The following is a 26,820-nucleotide window of genomic DNA, read 5'->3' as shown; positions in this document are numbered from 1 at the left end:
CCCTGTCCTCAAAGCTCTGCTCTTTAAACTACCCCATCTCTCTCTTCTCACTAGACAGTCTCTTCACCTATAAAGGGAACTCAGTCCCTAGTTTGGGGTGCTGGTCATAAACACAAGGCAGAATACTGTTTTGAAACATTATTCTAGGCTTCTTTTCTGGGCATATCCTCCTACCCTTAGCTCTCCTCCTATGTAGCATCCCCAGATTTATGTCTACAGGAAGAGATAGCCCGATAGGACCCAAAGAAAAAAATAAATACAATTTCTGGGTTTTGAGTTTCAGAAACTAGCCTTGATTGGGTGGATGCAGTTGGCAGAAAAGAGCTCAGACCTGAAGAACACGTATATAAGAATAAAGATATAGTCATTTTGCATTTCAACAAGGTAATAATGATCCAGAGGGTTAGAGAGCCTAAAAACAGAATTTGGAGACAAGCGGTTTCCCAACAAGGAACTCTGTGTCTTACCCACTGACCACACTGGCCATTAAGTCCAAGTCAGCATGGGAGTTGGAGGGGGATAAACCTCCAGGTAGCTGGGGATCAGAGAAAAGGAAACTTTCTTCCCCATAAAGCAGTAAGAGCATGGTTTCCCTCATGTTAGCTGGAGTAAACAACAGAGAGAGTGACTGTAGATCTTAGAGCAAAAGGGTGCAATGATAAAAGTCCATGCCTGAAGAGACTGGCTATTCAGTGAAGGGAGAATGGAACAGTGACCTGCAGGACTAATGACCATGACACATGCACGTGACCCAAAACAAAGGAACAGTGGGCTGCAACAAGCACAGTGAAAAAGGGAGTCCCATGAGCATTCAAGGGAAAGATTAATTAGCCTGAGGGGGGAATCATCTGCTCTACTAAAATAGTAGGAAAGGTTCATTTTTACTTATACGACTTGACGTAACACTTCTACAATGTTTCACTTAATAGAAACATACAATAGTAGTTAATAAATAGTTCCAGTTAGAATGATTTTATTTCCTATTACTTCATTACGCCAGCTAAAAGTACAAGCATTCCATAGGTGTTCTCCATTAATATCATTAACTTTTGTGAACCAAAGGCTACAACAATGGGTTGAACAGAATAACACTTTTCGTATGTCTTTCCCCTTTTTCCTAAAGCTTGAGACTGAAATAAATCACGTTGAGCACCTAAAATAAAATCCACACAGTCCCCATACTATATTATGCTATTCTAGCACTATATTATTACAGTGTAATTTACTTTTTTATGGGGTCCATTTTTATTGTCTGTCTCTACTTGTTGACATAGAAACTCAGGAAGGCAAAGATTTTTGCCTGGCAAAAAAAGAAGTTCCCTGTAATGTTTGTTGAATACACGAATTAGCACATTACATAGGATATTTTTTATGATTACTTTTAGATCACGTTGATTCTGACATTCTGGTTCTCCTGAGACTGTAAAGCTAAGAATCCGCGCATCTTTGAAAAAACCTTCATAGAATAATTTAGATGATTAAAACACTAGATTGCAGAGCAAATCAAAATAATACACTTCAGCGATTATCTTATAAAAATAAAGTGAATGGATATGTCAGCCAATGTGTCTGGAATTTCTTCTAAATTGTGAAGCATATTATGTGAAGATTTTTTGTTATGATGTGGGTTTTTTTCGGGAGTGGTTTGTTTTTTTCAAGAGCCTGTTTTGTTTTCATTATTAATGGGAGATAAAACAGAAAAATCATAGAGTAAGCTCTTCAGATAAGACACAAATTTTGGTAACCAAAAGCTACATGCTAGTTGTTAGTGAATTTTACATTGCATTTAGGGCTATAGTTCTAACCTTATAAACCATATAAAGGTTTAGTACTAAATATTCCTATTGCCATTCTATGAATGTTTGTAATTAGAAAGACACCAAACAACTTAAAACAAACAAAAGTATGTAGCCAAAGTATTAAAATCAGTGAACTTTAAAAATAAATAGCTGTTGCCCTTGCCTTCCCAAATCTAATTCCTTATCTTCTGGTAAGAAGATTTCAGTTTTTCTTGGAAAACCACCCTTTCTCACGCTAAGACTAGCTCTCAGGCTAGGCGTGTGACCCACACTTGGCTTTTCAGAGTAGGACATACGGTTCCTGGCCACAGGGACTGCCCCATAACCCAGTGGGTCTGATGAATGTTATCCTGAACCTTTTGCTGTGGTAACTAGGAAAAACATACTTCTTTTGCTGCCCATAGAGTTGGGGAAATGAAAGCCTAGAGCTCCTGGTAAAAATGGTGTCAATACAGAAGAAAGCTCACCTGAGGAGTAGCAATTCAGAAATGGAAAGTGTATGGTAATACTGTATGCTAAGTACCACATCTCATTCTATTCATACAACACTCTGCAAAAGATAACCTTAAACACGTTGCACAGTTGAGGAAACTGAGGCTAAATAAGGACTAAGTATTTTGAGCAAAATATCATGAGTTAGTAAGTAGTGGAACCAGGACAGTCTGACTACAGAGGCCACCCTATTAAACATGGCTCTGCTTAAAGGCAGGTATAGTTCACTCTCTGATCTCCACCCACGACTTTTCATTAATGAGCCAATAAAGTCAATTTTTGTTAATTCAGTTTGATTTTTTTTTACATTGGCCACTAAAAGTTCTGATAATACAGCTCCATACTGATAAGAACAAGAATGAGTATACTGAGGTAGCAGAGGGCTACTATATAATGGTCACCCCTGCCTCCTCCCAAAAAATTAACTTAGGATAGATGCTGTGTGTGTGTGTTTGTGTTTGAATAAAAAGAAAACTTCTTTAAAGTTATTGCTCTCATAGGGAATGCAATTTTATTCGGAATCCATATTTCCTATCGTCTTTAAAGAACTTTTTAATATATGATTATTCTTTAAAATGCTAGAGTGTCACTATTAGGATATCTCATAAAATGAAATTAACTATTTTCAAATAATACATGTCTTTTAAAAGTTCGCCATTCTAAGGTAAACTCAGATCGACAACGATGAAACTAAAAAAGGCTGTTATTGAGAGTAATGTTTACACTAATAGCAAACAAACTCGTTATTCAAGTACTCTTAATAAGAGTTTTGGATAGAATTTTTGAAGGGGTCAGGATGTGATATATCTTGATAAAATTATTTTTCTATTTTGCGGAATAATCTGAAATTTAAAACCAAGGCTACCTACTAGCAGAGTGTTCCTATAACTAAAAAAATCCTTCTAAGTGATAAATATTAAAATCTAAACATATAAGAGGACAGCAAGCAATAAAATGTTTACATGTTCAAAAATTAATTTTCTTAGCAGAAGTTCAAATTATTTTGAAACCCCCAAATCAGCTAAATCCTGCCCACAAGGTATATAAAACTAGGCTACGACCTGATGTTCTTAGATGCACTTTTAAAATCCATTATGGGCCAGAGAGCCCTTTTTGAGTTTGCAAAGATTATGTGATTTTCCCATAGAAATTTTTTGAAAAGGAGATTTTAGTCTTGGCCCATATAAGAGCTCAGTTAATGTTTATTATCCTTTAAATTTCTGTAATACCTTAGAGGGACCTGATAATTATAATTTTCCAGGTAACTGCACTCAGGAAGTATTTCTTCCACAGTGAGAGAGTAAGTAAGGATTGACTCTAGAACCTACTACCCATTTTCTCTAGTCTTGCATTTGCCATAGAATTCAGTGATAAATGAGGCTTTTTGCTATAGTAACTAGGAAAAGACATTCTCTTTTACTGAGTGAGAAGCTGTGACAATGGAAGTCCAAAGCTGCTGGCAATGGTGGCTTCAAGACAGAAGAAGGCTGACCCGAGGAATGGGCTTTAAAAAACAACATTTCTGAGGCTGACCCTGAGGAAATATTTCATTTCTGTGATCATTGTTTTTAGGACTGCTTATTATAAAAATGTAGTTTGATTATACCTTACTCTTATGATTCAATACCACTTTAGACTAAGAGGTGCATGAATAGAATTCCAATTGTGTAAAATTTGTGTAACAACCTTAATATAAAACCATACAATTCAAGGAAGCTCTAATGAGTTAAAATGTGTGCTTTTTAAATTTCTCTTCAGCCATGCATGACGGAGAGATCAGATCCAATTAACTACAAATTCACCAACCCTAAAAGAGTAGCATGAGAAGCAGTGAAAAGTCTTATGCTTAAATGGGTTCCACTTCTATAAGTTCTGTTACTTCTAGTCTATCATACTACACGTTTAAACTTAACTGCATTGCTTAAAGGACAGAACCTTCCTTAAAGTGGAGACCATATTTTCAGTCCTTTCTTGGAAAACCCTCCAAACTGCAGAAGGATGGGCTGACCACAATTCAACATAATGTAATTATTGAAAAATCTACCGTGGCAGCATCCTTGTGGCTACACTCCAAGAATCTATGCGTATGAGTCAACGATTAAAACTAAATTTAGCTTCAAAAAACAAGCTGCTTTAATTTTCCAAATAAAATTAAAGTGAAAGGTTTACTAAGCAAAGCAAGAGCATGGACTCTTCTAGGTGACTCTGCGAAGTAAGATCTACATGGTGGAGGTTATATACGGCTTGCTTAATGCATTTGTCTCATTTTATCTAGTCCAGCAGTACTATTGGTCTCCCTCTGAAGGTATATAGTTAATAGAAAATGACCAGAAAACTTTAGTAATGTATGGCTACTTTCCAAACTGTCTTTTCTGAGAACTGTTGAATGGCTTCCTAAAAACAGATGAACAAAAGCTACAATTCAAGGGAGCAGAGCACGTGAACTCCAGAGTCTCAACTTGCCATCCACCTTCTGTCCTTTGCCTTTTCTACGAATACTCCTACTTCTGTTTCAGATGACTTTGAGGGCTGCAAAGAATGTCAAGCAGAAGTAAAAGGGGCCATGGACCAGATCCTTGCTATTCACACTGTGATCGTATGACCAACAGCAACGTCGTTACCTAAGAGCTGAGTATCAGTGTTGAACCTCAGGCCCTTCTCAGTTCCCATGGGAGTTGTATGCAAGTCAAAATGCCAGGGGGTCCCTGAACTATTTTTCTAAGGTCACCATAAATTCTAAAAGCCTGTATATGACAGTTTCCCAACCTTCTCTTCCAGCTGATTATAGTGTATAACAAGACTAACCATAGTAAGAGCTACATCTTATTTTATTGAAGGTCTACTGCCTGTGTGCACTAAACACATTGCCTACATTATTTAATCTTAAAAGTATTGCTTCTGAGATGGTATTTATTACACAGGGCAGCGATTCTCAAACTCAGCCTGTAACAGAAGCGCCTGAAGGACTCTTTTTTTTTTTTTTTTAAAGAAGATGTTGGGGGTAGGAGTTTATTAATTAATTAATTTATTTTTGCTGTGTTGCATCTTCGTTTCTGTGGGAGGGCTTCCTCTAGTTGCGGCGAGCGGGGGCCACTCTTCATCGCGGTGTGCGGGCCTCTCACTACCGCGGCCTCTCTTGTTGCGGAGCACAGGCTCCAGACGCACAGGCTCAGTAGTTGTGGCGCACGGGCCTAGTTGCTCCGCGGCATGTGGGATCCTCCCAGACCAGGGCTCGAACCCGTGTCCTCGGCATTGGCAGGCAGATTCTCAACCACTGAGCCACCAGGGAAGCCCCTGAAGGACTCTTTAAGACACAGATTCCTTGGCCTACTGTTAGCGTTTCTGGATCAAGAAACTCAGGAGATGCTCCCAAGAATTGGATTTTACCAAGTATGCAGGTGATGCTGATTGGAAGCACTAACAGAGAGGCCCCCCAATACAAGTGTCTGTTAATTCAGTCACCGGGGCCCACATCTCAGATGCAGGCGAGTTCTTCAGACTCTTACACCTTTCTGTGGCCAGTTCTAGGGGCTCCGTCTGTGCTCCTTTCCTACCCACAGGGGTCACTGCCCATTTTCTCCTCCTCTTTAAGGCCACATATAAAAGACAACACACCTGCCCCACTTCTCCTCCCCCTGCTGTCCCTAAGTCTTACATCTTTTGGCTTTGATGGTATCAGAGCGGAGTACTGCAGTGATGGGTAATTGATGTGTAAGAAACATTCCAGAAATCTCACACATCCTCACAGTGTATTTCCCTGACTTTTAGTCTAGGTTTTAATATGGAATTAAATTCCTATTAAATGCTCGGAGCCCTTTATGTTCAAATAACTCAGAGTCATTTCAGAGGGAAAAAAAAAAAAAACAACTAATTAAAATTCACATCTTTGTATGAAAAAGAGATTGGTGAAATCCTTTCACCTATATTGCCTCATTTGCTTCTTTCAAGAAGCTTATTGAATAGGCAAGGTAAATAAAATAATGTCACAAACAATCAGAATGAACTGGAAAGAAAGTAGCAACAGCAAAATAAGTCTTAGTTTAAGAAGATCTTCCTTATAGAATAGCCATATTTCCGTCTGTCCCTACAAGTTCAAACAGGGCCTTATACACATTTCAAAGCTACACAGTAATTGTTAGTTATCTGTGTTTGTGTGTGTGTATTATATACACATATATACATACATCCCTCTATTGCTTTATTTACATAAACATTCCTCAGTAGGAAAGACTTACGGTCGTACTAGATTTTACTTAAAGAAATCAAGTGTTAGATGCTTGGAATAAATATCCCCAGAAATACGAACAGGCAAATTTTTTTTTCTTAAGTCAACAGTTAATAGTAAGAATTCATGCTTACTTTTCTTCTCCTCTAGGTTATGAATAGGAATTCCTTCCATAGAAGACATACTTTCAAGTATTAGGCATTGAGTATTAAGTAAAAGATAAATATTTTTCATTTCTTCCGTCGGGCCACTAACCCAGTTAGTCTGGTAACACATTTAAATACAGAAGGATAGGGACAGTGGTGAAGACATGGCTTAACAAGCTTGCTGTGAACCCAAATATTAGTGTTGAAAATATATTTAATATGCTAAGAGGAGCACCCAGAATAAAACGTAAATAAATGTAACTAGTGGAGCCGTTAGCTTCATCTGAGCGATACTCATGTGAAAACGCAGACCTATCTGATCATGTGTAAAGTGCAACTGGGGCTGGGTCCCTTGGGAGACAATCTCACTGACTACTGAGCCTCCTGGGAAGGCTTATCTTCCAGGAGCTAAAGTTAACCGTCTGGGAGCACTGAAGGGAAAGAGTGACTCCAAGTTTACATCTATTTATGCTGTGTATCCACTAACAAAATTTAGTTACAGTTACTTTTAACACTTTTGTCTTTTAACTGTTAAACTAGAATTAAAAGTGATTACCCACCCCTGTTAAGGTAATACAGTCTATCCTGGTTTTGTCTATATATTAACGTTACCAATGAGTTTCGTACTTTCTTACCCTCTCGTGTTGCCGATTTAGCATCCTTTTGACCCAACTTGAAGAGCTCTCTTTAGCATTTCTTGTCAGGCAGCTCTAGTGGTGATGAACTCCTTCTGCTTTTATTTGTCTGAGAATGCCTTTATCTCCTCTTCATTTGTGAAGGATACATTTTCCACGTTTAGTGGCTTGGTTGGCAGGTTTTTTTTTTCCTTTTAGCACTTTGAATATAACATCCCACGCCCTTCTGGCCTTCAAGGTTTCTGCTGAAACGGCGTATATAACAAATCGCTTTTGCTGCTTTCAGTATTCTCTCTTTAACTTTTAACAATTTGATTCTAATGGGTTTCTATGTGGGTCTCTTTAGAGTCATCTACCTTATCATGCAGCAATTCCACCTCTGCATATACACCCAAAGGGAATGAAATCAGCATCTCAAACAAATATCTACACTCCCATGTTCACTGCAGCATTTTTCATAAGAGCCAAGGTATGGAAACACACTAAGTGTCTGTCTACAGATGAATGGATAAAGATGTGGCCTCTGTGTGTGTGTGTGTGTGTGTGTGTGTGTGTGTATAAGTTGACTCTTGAACAACATGGGTTTGAACTGAGCAGGTCCACTTATACGTGGATTTTATTTTCAATAAATACATACTATGGTACTACCAGATCCACAGTTGGTTGAATCCGTGGATGTGGAATCATGGATATGGAGGGTTATACAAGGATTTTAGTTATTATTTTAGTTATTTAGTTAGGATTCTCAACTGCGTGGGAGGTCAGCACCCCTAATAACACCCGCATGTTTCAAGGATCAACTGTGTGTCTGTATGTGTGTGCGCGCGCACGTGTGTGTGTGTATATATATATATATATACACACACGCACACACATACATATACACACACATATGCAATGGGAAATTATTCAACCTTTACAAAGAAGAAAATCCTGATATTTGAGACAAAATGGATGAAGCTGGAGGATATAATGCTAAGTGAAATAAGCCAGACACAGAAAGATCAATGCCACAGATCTCACTTACATGTGGAATCTGAAAAAGTAGAACTCATAAAAGCAGAGTAGAATTGTGGTTGCCAGGGGCTGCGGGGTGAGGGAAATGGGGAGATGTTGGTCAAAGGGTACAAAGGTTTAGCTATGTGAGTAGGTAAATTCTGGGCACCTAGTACAGCATGGTGACGATAGTTAATAATACTGTATTGTACACATGAAATTGCCTATGAGGACAGATCTTAAATTAAATCTCTCAGCGCACACACACACACACACACACACACACACACACACTAGGATAACTATGCAGAAGTGATGGATAAGTTATTTAGCTCGATTGTGGTGATTTTTTTTACAATTTATACAGATATATAAAAACATCTCAATAAAATTGTCTTTAAAGAAAAGAGTGATTCTCAGATTGACCTAAGCCCCAGCCCACATTGACTTCTTTCTAGGGAGAGAAGCTGTGAATTGAAAAATAAAGTAAAATCTTCTAATTTTTATTTCTTAGCCCTACACTATGGAAAATATGAAGAGGGCATCAATAAGTCATTGGCACAATTGGCAACTCATTGGGCTGGGGCATGCATTGGAAATAGGACTGAAAATACGATTAAATGCACAACAAATGTAACCCATCATTTATGTTTCTGACACCTTCATTAACTCCTTGAGATACCCTTTCTCTTCCTCCTACAAGAATTACATTTTAAGGTTGTTTTCCCTTTTCCTCTTTCTTCTGCCTATTTTATAACTCCCTCAACTGCAGCTATGCTACCATTGAGGATAAAACCCAGGTCTTAGGAGCACAAATTGAATATTTACATAAGTCAAGTTACCAGCTTTGTTATTCTTCAGTCAGCTTTTCCTCTGTTCAATTGCTTAACATCAACCACACTATTCTAAACACACAGTGTACAAACAGGGTTCGATCAAGAACCTTGTTAATTCCTCATTCAGGCTGTATTCACTATTGTATTCCTCCTTCAAGTGACCTATTTTGCACCAATTGTCTTTGTTAGAAGGTGGTAATCTTCTTTGGAACTGTAAAATATTAATTATTCATCAGAAGTACTATCACATACACAAGTATTTGTTTACTATGCGTTAAGGAAGTTAAATTTCTTATATTAATTCTGCTTTTATTCTTCTCCTCTTGAAACCATAGTCCTTTACCTCTTATTCATTGATGCATTCACACAATCCTCTGTATTGCTATACTTCTACTGAGTCACTGTAATAAAATCTTGAAACAAAACCATATGTGTGGACTTCCCTGGTGGTGCAGTAGTTAAGAATCCACCTGCCAATGCAGGGGACACGGGTTGGAGCCCTGGTCCGGGAAGATCCCACATGCCGTGGAGCAACTAAGCCCGTGCACCACAACTACTGAGCCTGCGCTCTAAAGCCCGCGAGCCACAACTACTGAAGCCCTTGTGCCTAGAGCCCGTGCTCCACAACAAGAGGAGCTACTGCAGTGAGAAGCCCGCACACCAAAACGAAGAGTAGCCCCCGCTCGCAGCAACTAGAGAAAGCCCGCGTGCAGCAAGGAAGACCCGACGCAGCCAAATAAATAAATAAATTTAAATCAACTATACTAAAAAAAAAAAAAGTCTTTTTATCAGTACCTGTTTTCTCTCAAGTAAAATCTTGAATTGAAATTTATGTTCATGTGCTTTCTCCTCCCAAGGTTGGCAAATTTTAAGTGACTAGTTAATGTCTTGGTCATATCTCTGACTTCAGTACTGTACCTGACACAAGTGGTTGCAAGTGAGCAGTGCATACAGAAATATGTCTTTTGTCCTTCTACCTGCGTGATTGTATCTTCCTCAACCTGGATATAATCTTGGCGCTCATTTCAGTCCCCAAGAAGGACTCTAAGCTCACATAAAATGTCAGTAAGCCAAGTTGTCTTTACTGAAGATTCCACAGGTAAGATGTAAGGGGGAATTACAGCACACATTATTACAAAGGCAACGAATTAAAAATTCATATTAGACATGTCTATTTCCTCTACCTCTCTTATCCTCGACCCCCATCAAACAATTCACTTTCTGACCTTTCTGGCTTGTAGTCCCCAGAGTAATTTGCTCTTCACTTTCCTAGGTTCAGGCTGGGCAGGTCAGTTATATCCCAGCTTCTAACTGCAAATCAACATATGTAAATTCATTAGGATGTTCATCCAACAGTGAGCCTTACATTTAAGGCTACCTCAGATCAACCTTAGAGATATTCTGAAATTTTGTTGGAAACCTAAGTGACAGGGCTCTTTTTTCCTACTTCTGTGAGTTTCCTTATTTGTGTCTAGATTTCATGTTTTCCACATTTTCATCCCATTTCCTTTTTATCTTCCAGAAGTTCCTCACCATTTTACTCTTCTCAAATGTGCAATGCTGCTATGGATTTATTTACTTTTGTTCTCAAATTTCTTGTGTCACGTCATTGCAGTTTTGAAAACAGAAGAAATACATGTATCTGGGCTGATATTTTTGAAAATTACTTTCTTATCCCTTATTTAAAGACTTAAAATTAACATTTTAAAGGTCTACTTAACGATTAATCTATTGTACCATCTTAAACACACACACACACACACACACACACACACACACACACACAGGCTCATACCACTGCTTAGTGTTTCTGAGAACCGTGCAAAAAAAAGATGAAGCGTGACATACCTGGGGTGGAGCTGTAGAAACTGTGAAGCCAATTTAAATAGGATTTGCCTCCAAGTGAAAAATAACTTTTAAGGAAAGGGGAATTCATACCTAAAAGAATCCCGTCTTTATTACCTACTAGCACTGTCACCATGGGCAAATTACTTTTAGGGGAAGTATAAAGGAAACAGAACAAAATTGAAAAAACATACTTTCAAACCTAGAAAAGTGGGGAAAATGTTTATTTTTCTAAGATTGGAGGGTAGGGAAACATGAGGACTGGAAGATGCTTCTGTTGGAAATGGTTAGTGACTGAAAGAGGAAAAAGGTAAGGAAAGAAGAGGTAGTTCTACCCATGCTAAACATCTGAAGTTTAGATGGACCGAAAAAATTTCTTCTGCACTCCCAGTTTATACCACCACTGCTATAAGCCCCCAATTCCTGCAATTCTTCAAACGCTCCCAAATATATACCCCCATATACACACAGAGAATCACAAACTGAAATCTCTTCTATCTCAAATAAATTCTGTCCTCTAACTAAATGGCATGCATTTAATTCATCCTTTTTTCTCTTCAAGTTTCCCTTAATGGTCATTTCATCTAATTTGTCATGGATAACAGGGGTCATGAAGAACTAGAGTACACTTTTCTTGGGCACAGTGGCATGGTCTCCTGACAGGAGTCAGCCTAGATTATCAACCTAAGTTTGTAAAACCTCACCATTACCCCAGTAAAGAGGGGTTTCTTCAGAACACAGATTGCATAAAGAAATCTCTATGTTGAAAAAGATGTTGTCCTTCAATGGAATTAATATTAAGTCCAGGTGAAACAAGTAGCTAATGACTAGAAATCTATCCCTTTTGGAATAATCAATGTGTTTTCTCTTCAGGGAGAAAAAAATCAGTAACCAAAGCCAGAGACCTACTCAAAATTGGAACATAGTAAATCAGCATTTGTTACTTTTCCCCATATTTTTATCCCTCAGTGATAAAAAATAAACTTAGAAGACTCAAACAAGAACAAAATAACTTATTACATAATGTTGGGCAATTTAACATCAGCATTTTTTTATTTTCTCCCCCTGGCTGAACCTTCTAAAAGGTATGGTTGATAAGAGAGAAGTATAAGCAAAGCAATATTCCTTATTGCATGTCATATACTACTATAGATATGATATCATTAAGAAAGCAGTTTTCATTGTTAAATAAAATGATCTCAAAAGGGAATACTAAGAATCCACAAATGTACTGGCAAATTCTAATTAGTTTATTGACATTCTACAAAAGCATGAATAGTACTTGGAGATTAAAAGATGAGACAAAATTATACGTAAATGAGAAATTTACATATATTATATATGTGTGTGTGTGTGTGTGTGTGTGTGTGTATCAAGGCTTGAAGTACCAGAAAATTCTATGAAGCTATTTTGTTTTTATTAACTACCAATGTTGCAGGAGAAGGAACATCTTGTAAATAGAAAATCTACTGACACTTTTAACCTCATCTGGGATAATCAATGGAAAGAGAAAAGAGAATAGATCAGTGAAAGCTAGAAAGTAAAATTTTATTTAGCTTCTCTGTGAAATAAAAGAAAATGTAATGCTAAGAGGAGAGATAAGGGCAACGATACTAGATTTATGTGCTACAGGACAATGATCACCAAAAGAGTCTAGAATACTGTTAAGATAAAACTGAATTATTTGATAGCAGTTTCAGCCCAATAAAACTAGAAAACCAGGCTTATTAAAATAACTCAAATATGACAGAGACAGTGTGTATAAAGTAAAGCTGCCACAATAGGTTGACTTGTTACTCGATACTTCAACAAGCATTAATCGGAGCTTAACCATGGTGAGCACTGAAATTGAGTTAAATTAGTTGGCCACAGAAGCTTTCAATACCCTGAAAGTTGTACCCTTTGTAATACGTATTCCAAAACGCTCTTATGAATCAAAGAAGCATTTTTACTCTTATGTTCAAATTTCTGTCTTCTGATAAAACCCTTGTGATATTTCATTTTAACATTTCATTTTATATTTCATGATAATACTGAGGTTTTTCCACTATAGAATATATCACATAGTCGGAAAGCAAAATGACAAACGTGAGTAAAATCCCAACATTCAACTAGAAATCTCAACTGCATTATTAATTTCTTTACAGTCATATAAAAATATGCAGTCATAAAAAGGTGACCATCTATAAACACTATTATGCTATAATGCATGTAATATTGTACATATATTGTTTATTCATATTTATTTGCATACCTGGTAGAATGGTGACAAAAAGATTACAAGTAATTACCTTTGTAGGATTCTTGGTGATTTTTGTTTTATTTTTGTACATTTATGTACAGCTCAGAGAGGACAACGTTATTATCATCAGAAACTAATCATTATTTGCAAAACTTACATTCCTCATAAATATAAAAATAAAGACTTTTTCCAAAGAGAAAGTTAGTAAGTCATGCCGTTTGTACTGGAATTTCTTTGGTTTATAGTTTTCATGAAAGGGTAAAGCGTGGAATCTCTGGAATATGATAAATTCAACACATTTAAGCAACTTTTAATTATGGAATACACTGCTGCCACTTCTGTATCTCACCTCATCTTCAAAAAGTGCACTAACATAAACATAAATGTATTTCTGGAATAACAGAAAATACAGTGATAAATTACACTGCACAAAATGTCCTCAGCAGTTATGTTGGTAAAGAAAATTTAAGGAAACATCAGTTTTATTGTAATAATGTAAGTTAAGTGCTTTAAAAATGACATAAAGTCAATCGCATAAGAAAATACCCAAATAAATGGCATAATTTTGTTGACAGCAGAATGTAAGTCTGCCCTGGAGATGAGGGTTATTGCTTCTAATGTAGACATGGGAAACTTTACAAATACAAAGAGTTACTCTTTGGCAAGTATCTTAGTCCCTTTGATTCTTGGCTAATTTATTTGTGAAATAGATGCAGTAACAGGTGCTTTGCAGAATTGTTGATTGGGGTTCAATAAATGATGTACATAAAATACCTGGAACAATAAATACTAGCTCAGGGCTTCCCTGGTGGCGCAGTGGTTGAGAATCTGCCTGCTAATGCAGGGGACACGGGTTCAAGCCCTGGTCTGGGAGGATCCCACATGCCGCGGAGCAACTGGGCCTGTGAGCCACAGCTACTGAGCCTGCATGTCTGGAGCCTGTGCTCCGCAACAAGAGAGGCCACGATAGCGAGAGGCCCGCGCACCATGATGAAGAGTGGCCCCCGCTTGCCACAACTAGAGAAAGCCCTCGCCCAGAAACAAAGACCCAACACAGCCAAAATAAATTAATTAATTAATAAACTCCTACCCCAACATCTTCTTAAAAATAAATAAATACTAGTTCACTTTTTGTTCCCTTGGCATTTTTTATGATAAAGCTTAAATACAGGCATTAAATGGAAATTACATATGGGGGAAAGTATTAAATGCTGTTGCTTTGGCACAATGAAACATATTGTACATATTACTTATGAATATATAGGAAGTATTGGTGATATCTTAGGTGGATTCCCAGCAGGCAGACTCTGAGAAAGATTTTGGGGGCAAGTGGTGGATTAGGGATCAGGAACTGAGTGAGAGGCAGGAGGAAAGTGAACCTGGTGGAGGGTGGGCTGGACTTGATAGAATTGCAACTCTGGCATCAGCAAATCTGAAGCCGGAACAGCCTTTTGAGGCAAGAAGCTGGGAGGTTTTGCTCCAGTAAGGGAGCAAATTCAGGAGGAATTCAGCAGGCAGCACTCCCTATTGGCAGGAAGGACCTGGGTGTCTCGGGACAGCACACATGCAAGTGGTGGACACGTGTCCTAGGTAACTTTACCTCTGCCAAGAGGGCAGCAACTGTCAAAAACTGAAGTTAAGTCTCACCTGTGGGAACCATGGCCTCCTAATTAACTAGCACACATGACATATTTTCACTGTGATCCTTCAGAAGATCATTTTCCCTGGATGACATGAGAAGCGACATGAGAAATGCCACATTTTGCTCAGAAATACAGAAACCGTATTTTTCATAGGGTGGTGTCTCTCTTGTTCATTCTTGTTCTCATATATTAGGATATGCCTCTAGGCATGCAATTATATAATGTTCTACAGTCATTCAGGACTGAAGTGATATTTTTTCCCATGTAGACAATCTCCAAGGAATAATAATTAGTTCCATTTCTATTATTTATGTTATTTGCATTCCTCAAAACAAGTAACGTATAAGGTTGGAAGAATCTAGGTAAAATATCTCTAGTATCTTATTCCTTTTTTGACACTACATGTGTCAAAATATATATATATATTTTTTGGGAATATATATATATATTATATTTATAATTTTATTTATTATTTATAATAATATATAATATATATAATATTTATATATATAAATATAATATATATTTCCCATTTGAAATCTAAACTGAGTTGGTTTTCTAAAGGTAGAAGAAGTCCACAGCAGTCATAAGTGTGTGTGTGCATCTTCAAGGAGAAGGCTATCTCCTTCTCTGTCCCATTTCACTCTCTAGATAAACTAAAAATGATACTGCTCTCGACTAAAAACTTATAGGATCCATGATTCTTGAGAATTCCTGACTTTAGCTTTGTCTCTGTGTAGGTAAAGGAACGACAATTAATAAGTACATAAGGCTCAGAATTGGGCTCCTTTCCTTTTCCCAACAGGTCTGAAAAAGTACATTTTTAGAGTGGGGGGACGGAGGGATATTTAAAAGAAATAATACGTTGCTATATTAATGTAAAGTAACAACTAACTCAGTTGTGAGTGGATTGTCTATAGTTAGATCCACCTGGAGTTAGTGGTGAGGGCTCCTCTGAAGTATGATTTCAGGTCAAACTAATATGACCTAAACCAAGTGCTCCTGTTAATGCATAATCATTTTTTAAAATAAATTTATTTATTTTATTTATTTATTTTTGGCTGCGTTGGGTCTTCGTTGCTGCGCGCGAGCTTTCTCTAGTTGCGCCGAGTGGGGGCTACTCTTTGCTGTGGTGTGTGGGTTTCTCATTGCAGTGGCTTCTCTTGTTGCGGAGCACAGACTTTAGGCGCATGAGCTTCAGTAGTTGTGGCATGTGGGCTCAGTAGTTGTGGCGCCTGGGCTTAGTTGCTCCACGGCATGTGGGATCTTCCCAGACCAGGGCTCAAACCCATGTCCCCTGCATTGGCAGGTGGATTCTTAACCACTGTGCCACCAGGGAAGCCCTCATTTTTAACTGCTTTTATTAATTTAATGATAATAAGAACCTTGAAAAGATAATATATGTCAAAAATGTAGCAATAAAATTTGTTAAGCACTATATTGATCAATGCACTGTTGGGAATCTGATAGAATTTTACTTTTTATATTCTCTTAAAATAATTTTTCTCCTTGAATAAAGAAAGGCACAGTTTCTACAGAATATTAATTTTGGGGAGACAGTATACTTTAGAATACACCTATTTAATGAATAACACCTGAGTCTGATTTCTAGTTTGACCATTTAACAGTTGGGTGACCTTCAGTACAGGATTCAATTGACATTATCCTCAATTTCCACATCTGTAAGAGGAAGATAATGGAAATAGCTCTCTGGTTGTGAGGAAAAAATAAATAAGAAAACGTACATAAAGCCTTTAGTATAATGCTAGCCCACAATATGTGCACTGATGTAATTATTTTAAAATATTTGATTTGAGGAAAATCATTCCCAGTATTATGATTTGAAAGTTGTTGACCATCCTAAATTTCATCTGAGACTAGCTCTGATATGAATTTCTAAACCAGGCATGTCTCTTGAGTTTCTTTCTGTGATGTAATTTATTGCTTCTCTGAAGAGGCTTGTAAATATCAACGTAAGTGAAATAAAACACCAAAGCTGACACCACTAGCACCACTGAAACTGAGCAGGACCTTGTAGGGCTCCTGGGCACAAACGCCTTTCTGTGTCCCTCATATCTTGATTACAGAAAATAGGCTTCATTCAGCCTCCATGACCTTCCCTGAGTTCCAAACAAGCAGGTTCAAACAGTTGCTAATCAAGGAAGGGAGGGATGCAGAGACAAGGGAGGAGCAGTCAAGAAACAACAGTGCAGCCTCGGGGCAGGGTCCTGGTTCCCCCTCAAGGGATACATGTCACAATATCTTTGAGCTGTTTTGCAGATACTGAAATCCCCACCAGGTGGGAGAAGTTCACTGTCTGCTGCCCACAAGCGCGGAGACCCCAGACGGTTGGAACCAGAAGGTTGATGATGCCGACTCCCGCTTACCTCCCCACCAAACCAATCAGAAGAATGTCCACGAGCTGACCACGCCCTGCTCCTTGAACACCATAAGACTCCTCACAACCCCCTCCAGGGCGGGGCACACAGTCTTGAGGACATTAGCCCATTGTGTCCCCCTTCTCCTGGCAAAGCAATAAAGCTATTCTTTCCTACTTCACCCAAAACTGTCTCTGAGATTTAATTCAGTGTCAGGGAAAGAGGCCAGATCCTGCTTCCCCACCAACACCAACTTAAAGAAAAACTACTTGAAATTGAATCATGCTGTACTTAAGATGATTTTACTTAAATGACAGGGAAAAGATTTTCCTTAGGAGATTCAAAATAGAGACTGTGAAATCCATATTTTTAAACATGATTTAATAAGTACATCTGCCTCACTAGTTCATCTTGGGTCTAGGCAATTTAGTAGTTCTTATTTACTTTCTGATGACGATCTTTATTTTTTACATCTTTTTCACTGATAAGATCCATGATTAACTATTTGACATACAAAAGAGAAACAAGGAGTCCTTTCTGTTAGAATATTCCAGTTCATTCATAGTAAAAACTACAAAGCAAGGTAGAAATAATTGCCTTGAAGCAAACTATGAAATTATATTTGTCTTTGATCTCAAATACTGGAACAGATCAAAATTCAGTCTCATTTTTAAATGTCATTAAAACTTAGATAAAATATACCTTATCGATGAAACATGAAACATCCAACCAGACCACAGTATTGTAACTCTTTGGAGTTGCTATTGTTTCAGCTTCCCTACATCCTGCGGCAGAATTCCACCCTTCCCTCCCTCACCACTCCATGCTTTTTCTAATAACCTTCCATTCTTTTCCAAAAGTATATGTGTGCTATTTTAAAAATCTGCTTACTCCTAAATTCAACTTATACTTTTAAAAAGCAGTCTAAAGTGATTAAGCAAACCATGAATTTTCACCAGCAAATTTAAACAATCTGTACATACTAATAGATCATATTTTATTGGTTAAAACACCTACCTGAAAAGATGGGTATTTTTTTAAAATCAATTGCAGTCTTACTAACCAATTGAAGCCCCAACATGCACAAAACAAACATAAAAAGCATTGTTTTATATAAAATGTAAAAGAATGTCCATTTCCAAATAACTATATTAAAGTCAAACATCAAGAAAACCTAATGTCAACTTTTTCAAATTATCATAAATGTCCTGGTGGGTCAAGATCACAATCCTAAAAAATTTAAGCATAGACAACAAATAAAGCTCCCCTTCTCTCTCAAAAACCTGTGAGATATTCTTTATTTTAACCTACTAAGCTTTTATTTAATGTTTTTCCTGGTTTTAAAAATACAGATTACTCTACTCTTTTATTTCCCCATCTGCAGGTACACAAATAACTTGATGATGTAAAACTGAGAATATATCTTTAGAAACACTTACCATTGTCGCTTCTCACCATGCCATTGCTGAGCTGTTTTAATCTTTTTTGATGTGATTTGCCATTGTAGTGGATTTGGGCTTGAGCGGCCGAATTCAGCTGAATGTTACACACGTTGCACAAAGTGAAATTGTTATGTTTCTTTTCTCTTTCTGGTTTTTCTTCAAAGTCATCAGGTAAAAACTCAGCCTCACTCTCTCCATCTTGTGCACATGCAGAAGCTAGGGGGGCAAAGAAAGTTATGAACAAGCCAATCAAGATGCCTGGATTCCTATGAACATTTGGGTTGTACCTTTTTGAATTGGAGTTTTCATCTTTTCTGGATATATGCCCAGAAATGGGATGGCTGGATTATATGGTAACTTTATTTTTTTGTTTTTAAAGGAATCTCCATACTGTTCTCCTTAGCAGCTGCACCAATTTACACTTCCACCAACAGTCTAGGAGCACTAAATACACACACACACACACACACACACACACACACACACACACACACAAAATGGAATAATATTCAGCCATAAACAGCGAGAAAATACTGCCATTTGCAGCAACATGGCTGGACCTACAGATTATCATACTAAGTGAAGTCAGTCAGAGAAAGACAAATATCATATGATATCAGTTATAAGTGAAATCTAAAAAAAACGATACAAATGAACTTATTTACAAAACAGAAATAAACTCACACATAGAAAATAATCTTATGGTTACCAAAAGGGAAAGGAGGGGGAGGGATAAATTAGGAGTTTGGGATTAACAGATACACACTACTCTATATAAAATAAACAACAAGGTCCTACTGTATTGCAGAGGGAAGTATATTCAATATCTTGTGATAAACTATAACAGAAAAGAACCAGAAAAAGAACATATATATATATGTTATATATATCTGAATCACTTTGCTGTACACCTGAAACTAATACAACATTGTAAATCAACTGTACTTCAATAGAAAAAAAATAATACAAATAAAAATTAAAAATAAACGAAAAGATTCCTTATTAAATCGAGTAGCAAATAAGCATTGTCCCAGACACTTAGAATTCAAAATTTCCACTTCGTCCCATTTTAATAGGCTGCTTTCACACTATACATTACACCTTTATATCTTTCTTGGGATACAAATGGCAAATGTTTCACTTTGCTTTTTTTTGTTGTTGTTTGTTTTTTGTTTTTTTTTGCTGTACGCGGGCCTCTCACTGCTGTGGCTTCTCCCATTGCAGAGCACAGGCTCTGGACGTTCAGGCTCAGCGGCCATGGCTCACAGGCCCAGCCGCTCCGTGGCATGTGGGATCTTCCTGGACTGGGGCACGAACCTGTGTCCCCTGCATCGGCAGGCGGACTCTCAACCACTGCACCACCAGGGAAGCCCCACTTTGCTTCTTCTATGTCAAACACTGTGTTAAATGACAAATGGTTAACATGCATTATCTCATTTAACCATCATAACGATGGAAAAGGAAACAATGAATAAATTATAGTTTTTTCTGTTTCATAACTAAAGAAACTAAGGTTTAGAGTGTTTAAATAACTCACCTAGGGTCACACACCTAATAAGTGGTATCTTTGGGATCAGCATTAGGTTTTATTTATCTTCATATCACAAGCTCTTAATTACCATGCTCTTTACTAAGTATTAATGTATTAGATATTTCCCTTTTGATTTCAACAACTAAATAAAATTATCTTATTTTCATGTTCCTTACCAACTAAGTAAAATCACTTACCTTTGGATGGACACATCCTACATATATAAAAAAGCTAAAATTGTTCCAGTACCTACAAATGTATGTTTTGTGCCTCAAATACATAAGAGGTTCTGAATATCCAAGATACCTTCATACTCAGGGTGCAAGAAAAGTGTGACAGATCTAAGGATTATTTTGGAATACATTATTTTTGGATAAATATAAGCTTTGTATGCTCAAATCTAAGAGAAATGGGCAACTGACAAGTGCAGAATCTCTGACCTTGAGATGGTAATAATTAAAGCAACCATTGCAATACATATCTTACTGCTTATGTATAAATCACTTAAAAGAATACTGCCTCCTTTCTAAGATTTCTCTGTGCTTTTACTAACAGGACTCTGCATAACTTTTACAGTCTAGATATGATTTTCCATTCCAATTTTCCAGATTCTTCAAAGATCTTTTCATAGTCTTTGGAAATATTAGCAGAGGAGAACAATCATTATGTTAACATGCATTTATTAACTGCAAGGAGAGTGGCAGGCACTCTCCTTGATGCTGGAGAAAAACTGATGGGCAAGACAAGACTAGAGTGGTCCTGCCGTTACAAAACTTACTGAAAATGACGGGAAGAACATGGGCTTTGGTATCAGGCAAACGAGATAACAAATGCCAAAATAATTTTGACAATGTGTAAGTAGTTTGTCAGTAAATGATGAAAGAAAATCTAACGACTGACTCAAGCTAAACACCTAATACTTGAATCTCTTAATGGATATTGAAGTATCCAATTTTTAAAGACAGTAAAAGCTTTTAAGTATATAATTCATGCTTTTTGGTGGACTAATTTATTTAAAATACACTAACCTCTTTTCAAAAAGGAAACTTTATCTTTCTTACTCAGGTGGCTGCTATTAGAATAATATTAAATACACAATTTGAGTGGTCATATTTAAAAGAAAATTTAGGGACTTCCCTGGTGGCGCAGTGGTTGAGAATCGCCTGCCAGTTCACGGGTTCGACCCCTGGTCCGGGAAGATCCCACATGTCGCAGAGCAACTAAGCCCGTGTGCCACAACTCCTGAGTCTGCGCTCTAGAGCCCATGAGCCACAACTACTGAGCCTGCGAGCCACAACTACTGAAGCCTGCGCGCTTAGAGCCCGTGCTCCGCAACAAGAGAAGCCACTGCAACGAAAAGCCCGTGCATGGCAACAAGGAGTAGCCCCCGCTCGCCACAACTAGAGAAAGCCGGCATGCAGCAAACGAAGACCCAACACAGTCAAAAAAATAAAGAAAGAAAGAAAGAAAGAAAAGAAAAGAAAATTTAGAGGCTTTGTAAAATTATCACATAATTTTAGTTAAAGGAAAGTACATAACTATATTTATTAGCTTTTTTTATTTCATATAAATAAAGCAATTTAGGTATTTACTACAGGTTGTATTCAGAATGTTTCAAAATTTTTTTCTAGAGTTAATTTGTATTTTTAAAATCTTTTATCTCAAATATCATTAAGTAATGAAAATGATTAAATGAAGGTGCATTTAATCACTGTGATGTTCTATAGGCAATAAAAACAGATAGGGAAAATTATATAACATGAGAAATTATTTCTATACAAGTGAAAAACAAACACAAGATGTAAATTTACATATAATATGTTTACAACTATGTAAAACACAAATAAGACTTAGGAAAAGTATTAGTAGTCATTGATTCTGGATGATGAGATTAGAGTTGGCTTTTTTCCCCTTCATTTTTTTCCATATTTTCAAAATTGTACCTAATGACCACTTATTACATTTATTATGAAAAAATAAATCAATATATTTGAAGGAAATAAGCCAAAAAAAGAGCTTGTACTAACCTACTGAATGAAGGTTTTATGTTTATCAGAACAAGGTCAAACTACACAGACAATCCCAGTACACGAGTCCTTGTGACACAACATTTTTGAGAAATACATGTATATGTTTGGAGAGAAATAGTTTCTTTCTTGATTATTTCCATCTTGACCTATAAAATAAGAATGTTGGCCAACGATTTAGCAGGGAAAATGCTGGAGAAGAAATTTCCTTCCAAGGCTATAAGATTTATTTGCTTACATGTGAGGAGTTCCCTTATCACAAAAGAAAGTGACAACTATACCACTTGAGTCAAAATTGATTTTGCACTGGGAGGGGGAGGGGCAAGGATAAAAACTCTTAAAGGAAAAACGGAATTTCAAATTAACTCTTGTGTGACATCAAAAAACATGTACAGATTTTGAAAGAAAACTGCCGTTATTTCAAATGGTACTCTCTGAAATAGGAAGCGATATGAATGAGTAATTTTTACTATTTTACTCCTAATATGGTAAAAGTATCATTTAAAGGCTGGAAGGGAAATTTTGCTCCTTTAAGATGCATTGAGAAAAACTTTAGTGGTCACCATCCACAGGCTCTTGGCAACTGGATTGAAACCCAAAATATTTTATCAATTTATCTCTTTTTTTTCCCCCACCTAACCTCCATGTCCAGAACCACTAAAATGCTATGAAAGTCTGTTGCTTCACACAACAATGTGTATCCACACTGCATCATGTAAAAGGTTTAAACACTAGGATTACCACAGGAATGATGACTGTAGGAATCAGGTATTTGTCTGTATATATTTTTTAATTCTGTAGATGTGGAGCTGAATTTGCTCCTACAGAGTCAAAGAAATAATTAAAAGGTGGCATACATCGAGAACTTATCTTTGATCATCCATATTAAACACTGTACCTGAGCATAACTTGAGAAAAATAAAACTGGAAACAATATTTTCTTTCCCTAGGAGCAACATGCTTGTTGAATCTGATTTCTAGTGCATTGTTTTGACCCACTTTAGAGCCTTCTGAGATAAAAACTGAAACATCATCACTTGTACCAAAGCACCAGCTTTTGGTATGAAGGTTGTCCTAAAACTGCTGATCTTCAAGTCCATTCTCTATGTCTACCTCTTTATCCCTGCCCTGCAACTAGGTTTATCAGTACCATTTTTTTTTTGCTGTACGCAGGCGCCTCTCACTGCTGTGGCCTCTCCCGTTGCGGAGCACAGGCTCCGGACGCGCAGGCTCAGAGGCCATGGCTCACGGGCCCAGCCGCTCCAGGGCATGTGGGATCTTCCCGGACCGGGGCACGAACCCGTGTCCCCTGCATCGGCAGGTGGACTCTCAACCACTGTGCCACCAGGGAAGCCCTATCATTACCATTTTTTAATTTTTTTTTTAGATTCCATATATATGCATTAGCATACGGTATTTGTTTTTCTCTTTCTGACTTACTTCACTCTGTATGACAGACTCTAGGTCCATCCACCTCACAACAAATAACTCAATTTCGTTTCTTTTTATGGCTGAGTAAATATTCCATTGTATATATATGTTACATCTTCTTTATCCATTCATCTGTCAATGGATATTTAGGTTGGTTCCATGTCCTGGCTATTGTAAATAGTGCTGCAATGGGGTGGGAGGGGGAAGCTGGGGTGAAGTGAGAGTAGCATCGACATATATACACTACTGAATGTAAAACAGTTGGCTGGTGGGAAGCAGCAGCATAGCACAGGGAGATCAGCTCGGTGCTTTGCGATGACCTAGAGGGGTTGGATAGGGAGGGTGGAAGGAAGGCTCAAGAGGGAGGGGATATGGGGAGATATATATATATATATATATATATATATATATATATATATACACATATAACCGATTCACTGTGTTGTACAGCAGAAACTCACACAACATTGTAAAGCAATTATACTCCAATAAAGATGAAAAAAGAAAAAGTGCTGATAATCTCTTTCCCACCTCATCCCAGGGTAACAGGTTGCACCCCTGGTGAACCCTAAGCTTGGTGTAACCCAACTGATTAAAAGCTGGGGAAGAGACACGGGAGTGAACTGAAGGAGCTCCCTGTGAACACAGCTAAATAACTAAATATATTATTGGATTATAACCCCAAATATAAAATATATATCGGTGAGAGTACATACTGATTAAAAAAATTAAATGGGGAAGAAGATACAAACCTCCCATATAGGAGTATCCCCAATCATTAAACAGATGCTCCTTCCTCAAGGAGGGCTGGAGTATGACTCCCAATTCCTTAAGCGTAGGCTACATGTCTAGTGACTTGCTTCCAAACAGCACAGTGTGGAAGGAGAAGAAAAAGTCACTCTGCAATGGAGAAGCCTGACAAACACGGCCTAAGCTGTGTAACTGAAGCTAACACCAGTGCTACATCCTGTTAATGACCTGCATCCTTGATATGATGGGTGGAGAATGGTATTTCACCTCTGCGGTCTTCCTCAGAAAAACACACAACCCAAGTCAAGCCGTGAGAAAAACATCGGACAAACCCAAAAAGCGCGACATTCTACAAAAGATCTGACCATTTCTCCCGGAGACCGTCAAGGTCATTAAAAAGAAGGAAAGTCAGAAATTATCACAGCCCAGAGGAGCCTAAGGAAATATTAGGACTAAATAAAAGGTGGTGTCCTACACAGAAAACAAGCGTATGGTTACCAAAGGGGAAAGGGGAGGGGGGATAAATTAGGAGTTTGGGATTAAAATACGCACACTACTATATATAAAACAGATAACCAACAAGGATCTACTGTATAGCACAGGGGACTGTACTCAGTATCTTGTAATAACATATAATGGAAAAGAATACAAAAGAGAATATGTATACATATATAGTTTTTCACATATAACTGAATCACTTCGCTGTACACCTGAAATTAACACATTGTAAATCAAATATATTTCAATAAAAATTTTAAAAAAGCAACTGACTGCACAAATAGAAAATAATGTGGTGTCATAGATGGGATCCTGGGAAAGAACAAAAACATTGGTGTCAAAAACCCTAATAAAGTCCAAATAAAGTATAGAGTCCCAGTAACATTACTGTTCTATTACTGGTCTGTTAGTTGTGACAAGTGCACCAGACCAATCTGTCAACAGTAAAGAAAAGTAGGTGGGTGGGTTTTACAGAACTCTGCTAACTTGGGAACTTTTCTGCAAATCCAGAACTATTCTAAAATAAAAAGTTTATTTAAATTGAAAAAAAAAAAAGAGTTAGGGACTAGTTCAGGACCATTGTCTATCTCTTTCCTTGACCAATACAACGGAAATTTCCTTGGAGCTTCTGTACTCTGGGAAAGAACTAAGACAGAAGCTTCTCTTCTCTTCATCCTTTGCTCATTCATCTCCACAACAGGAAAAGTAAAGTGTGAGGGGGAGGGGGAGGGGAAGGGGAAGGACCACTGCCTCGCGTGGGTCCTGCCATCCTGACCCTGTACTTCAAACTGGCTTAAAAGTACATTCTCTTATCTTCTCGGTTTCCAAATACAACATAAAGTGTTAAGGCTTCACAACCCTGGTTTCTCAAGCTGCCCTGCACGTGACTTGGAGGTAAATTCAATGCAGAAAGGAAAGGGTGGGAAATCCAATATGGACCATGGCTTCAAGGCATTTTCTCTAAATCAACTTTGACAGCAAAATAACTAACCTGCCAACTCATTAACAAAGAATCTAACATACGTCCACTGAGTCCTCGTGTGTAATAACGATCGGTTCCAATGAAGATGAAGGATGAGCCATTTTCACACACACACACACACACACACACACACACACACACACACAGTGTTACCCAACCACTCTTCATATAATTAAGAATTCATAAACCTCATTTTTGGTTAGTATTTCAACCCTATCACAACAATCAATAGTAACACAAAATCAAAAGTGTTTAAAGGCGTGTATATTAGCTGACAACCAAACCTAATTTTATTGAATGGAAAACTTTCCTTACAAATACTTTCAATGTTTTATTTCAAAGTTAACAAGCCAGGTTCCACTGTTTTGCCCATGATTGGTTTTATCCCTTGTTCTTGGATTTGCTCCCTTGTCAAAATCTAAGATTTCCAAGAATCTTGAGGTTCTTCAATAATTTGTACTGATAATGAAATGACAATATTATGACATCAGCCAACAGGCAGTTTAGAGCTCAATAAACCATATTTTAAAAAGGATTTTTCACATGACCTATAAAGGCATACAACTGTAAACAGCATAAGTAAACTAAACTAAAATATTCTGGTTTTTGCAATGCTTTCTCTTGCCATAGAATATTTTTAAATGAGGAAGACAGGGACTTATAAGTGTAGAACACATTTAGCACAGGCTTGTTCCATAAATGGTGGCAGAACCAATACTAAACAAGAAATCCCTTAAAAATCTTGGTCTGCAAGTACATCTAAGAGTCATTTTTCAACTAGATGAAAATAAAAATTTGAATTGTAGATTTTTCATGGTGATACAGTTGGAAAATGACTAGTTTAAGTAGATGACTACCAACTAGTTAGTAAAAATACGAAATTATAAGTTCGTTTGATAAGATGTTTTAATCCTTTGAGTTT

Source organism: Stenella coeruleoalba, assembly GCF_951394435.1.
Source record: "Stenella coeruleoalba genome assembly, chromosome: 5".
NCBI lineage: Eukaryota > Metazoa > Chordata > Mammalia > Artiodactyla > Delphinidae > Stenella > Stenella coeruleoalba.
The sequence above is the reverse complement of the archived record's forward strand: the minus strand, read 5'-3'. Positions refer to the sequence as shown.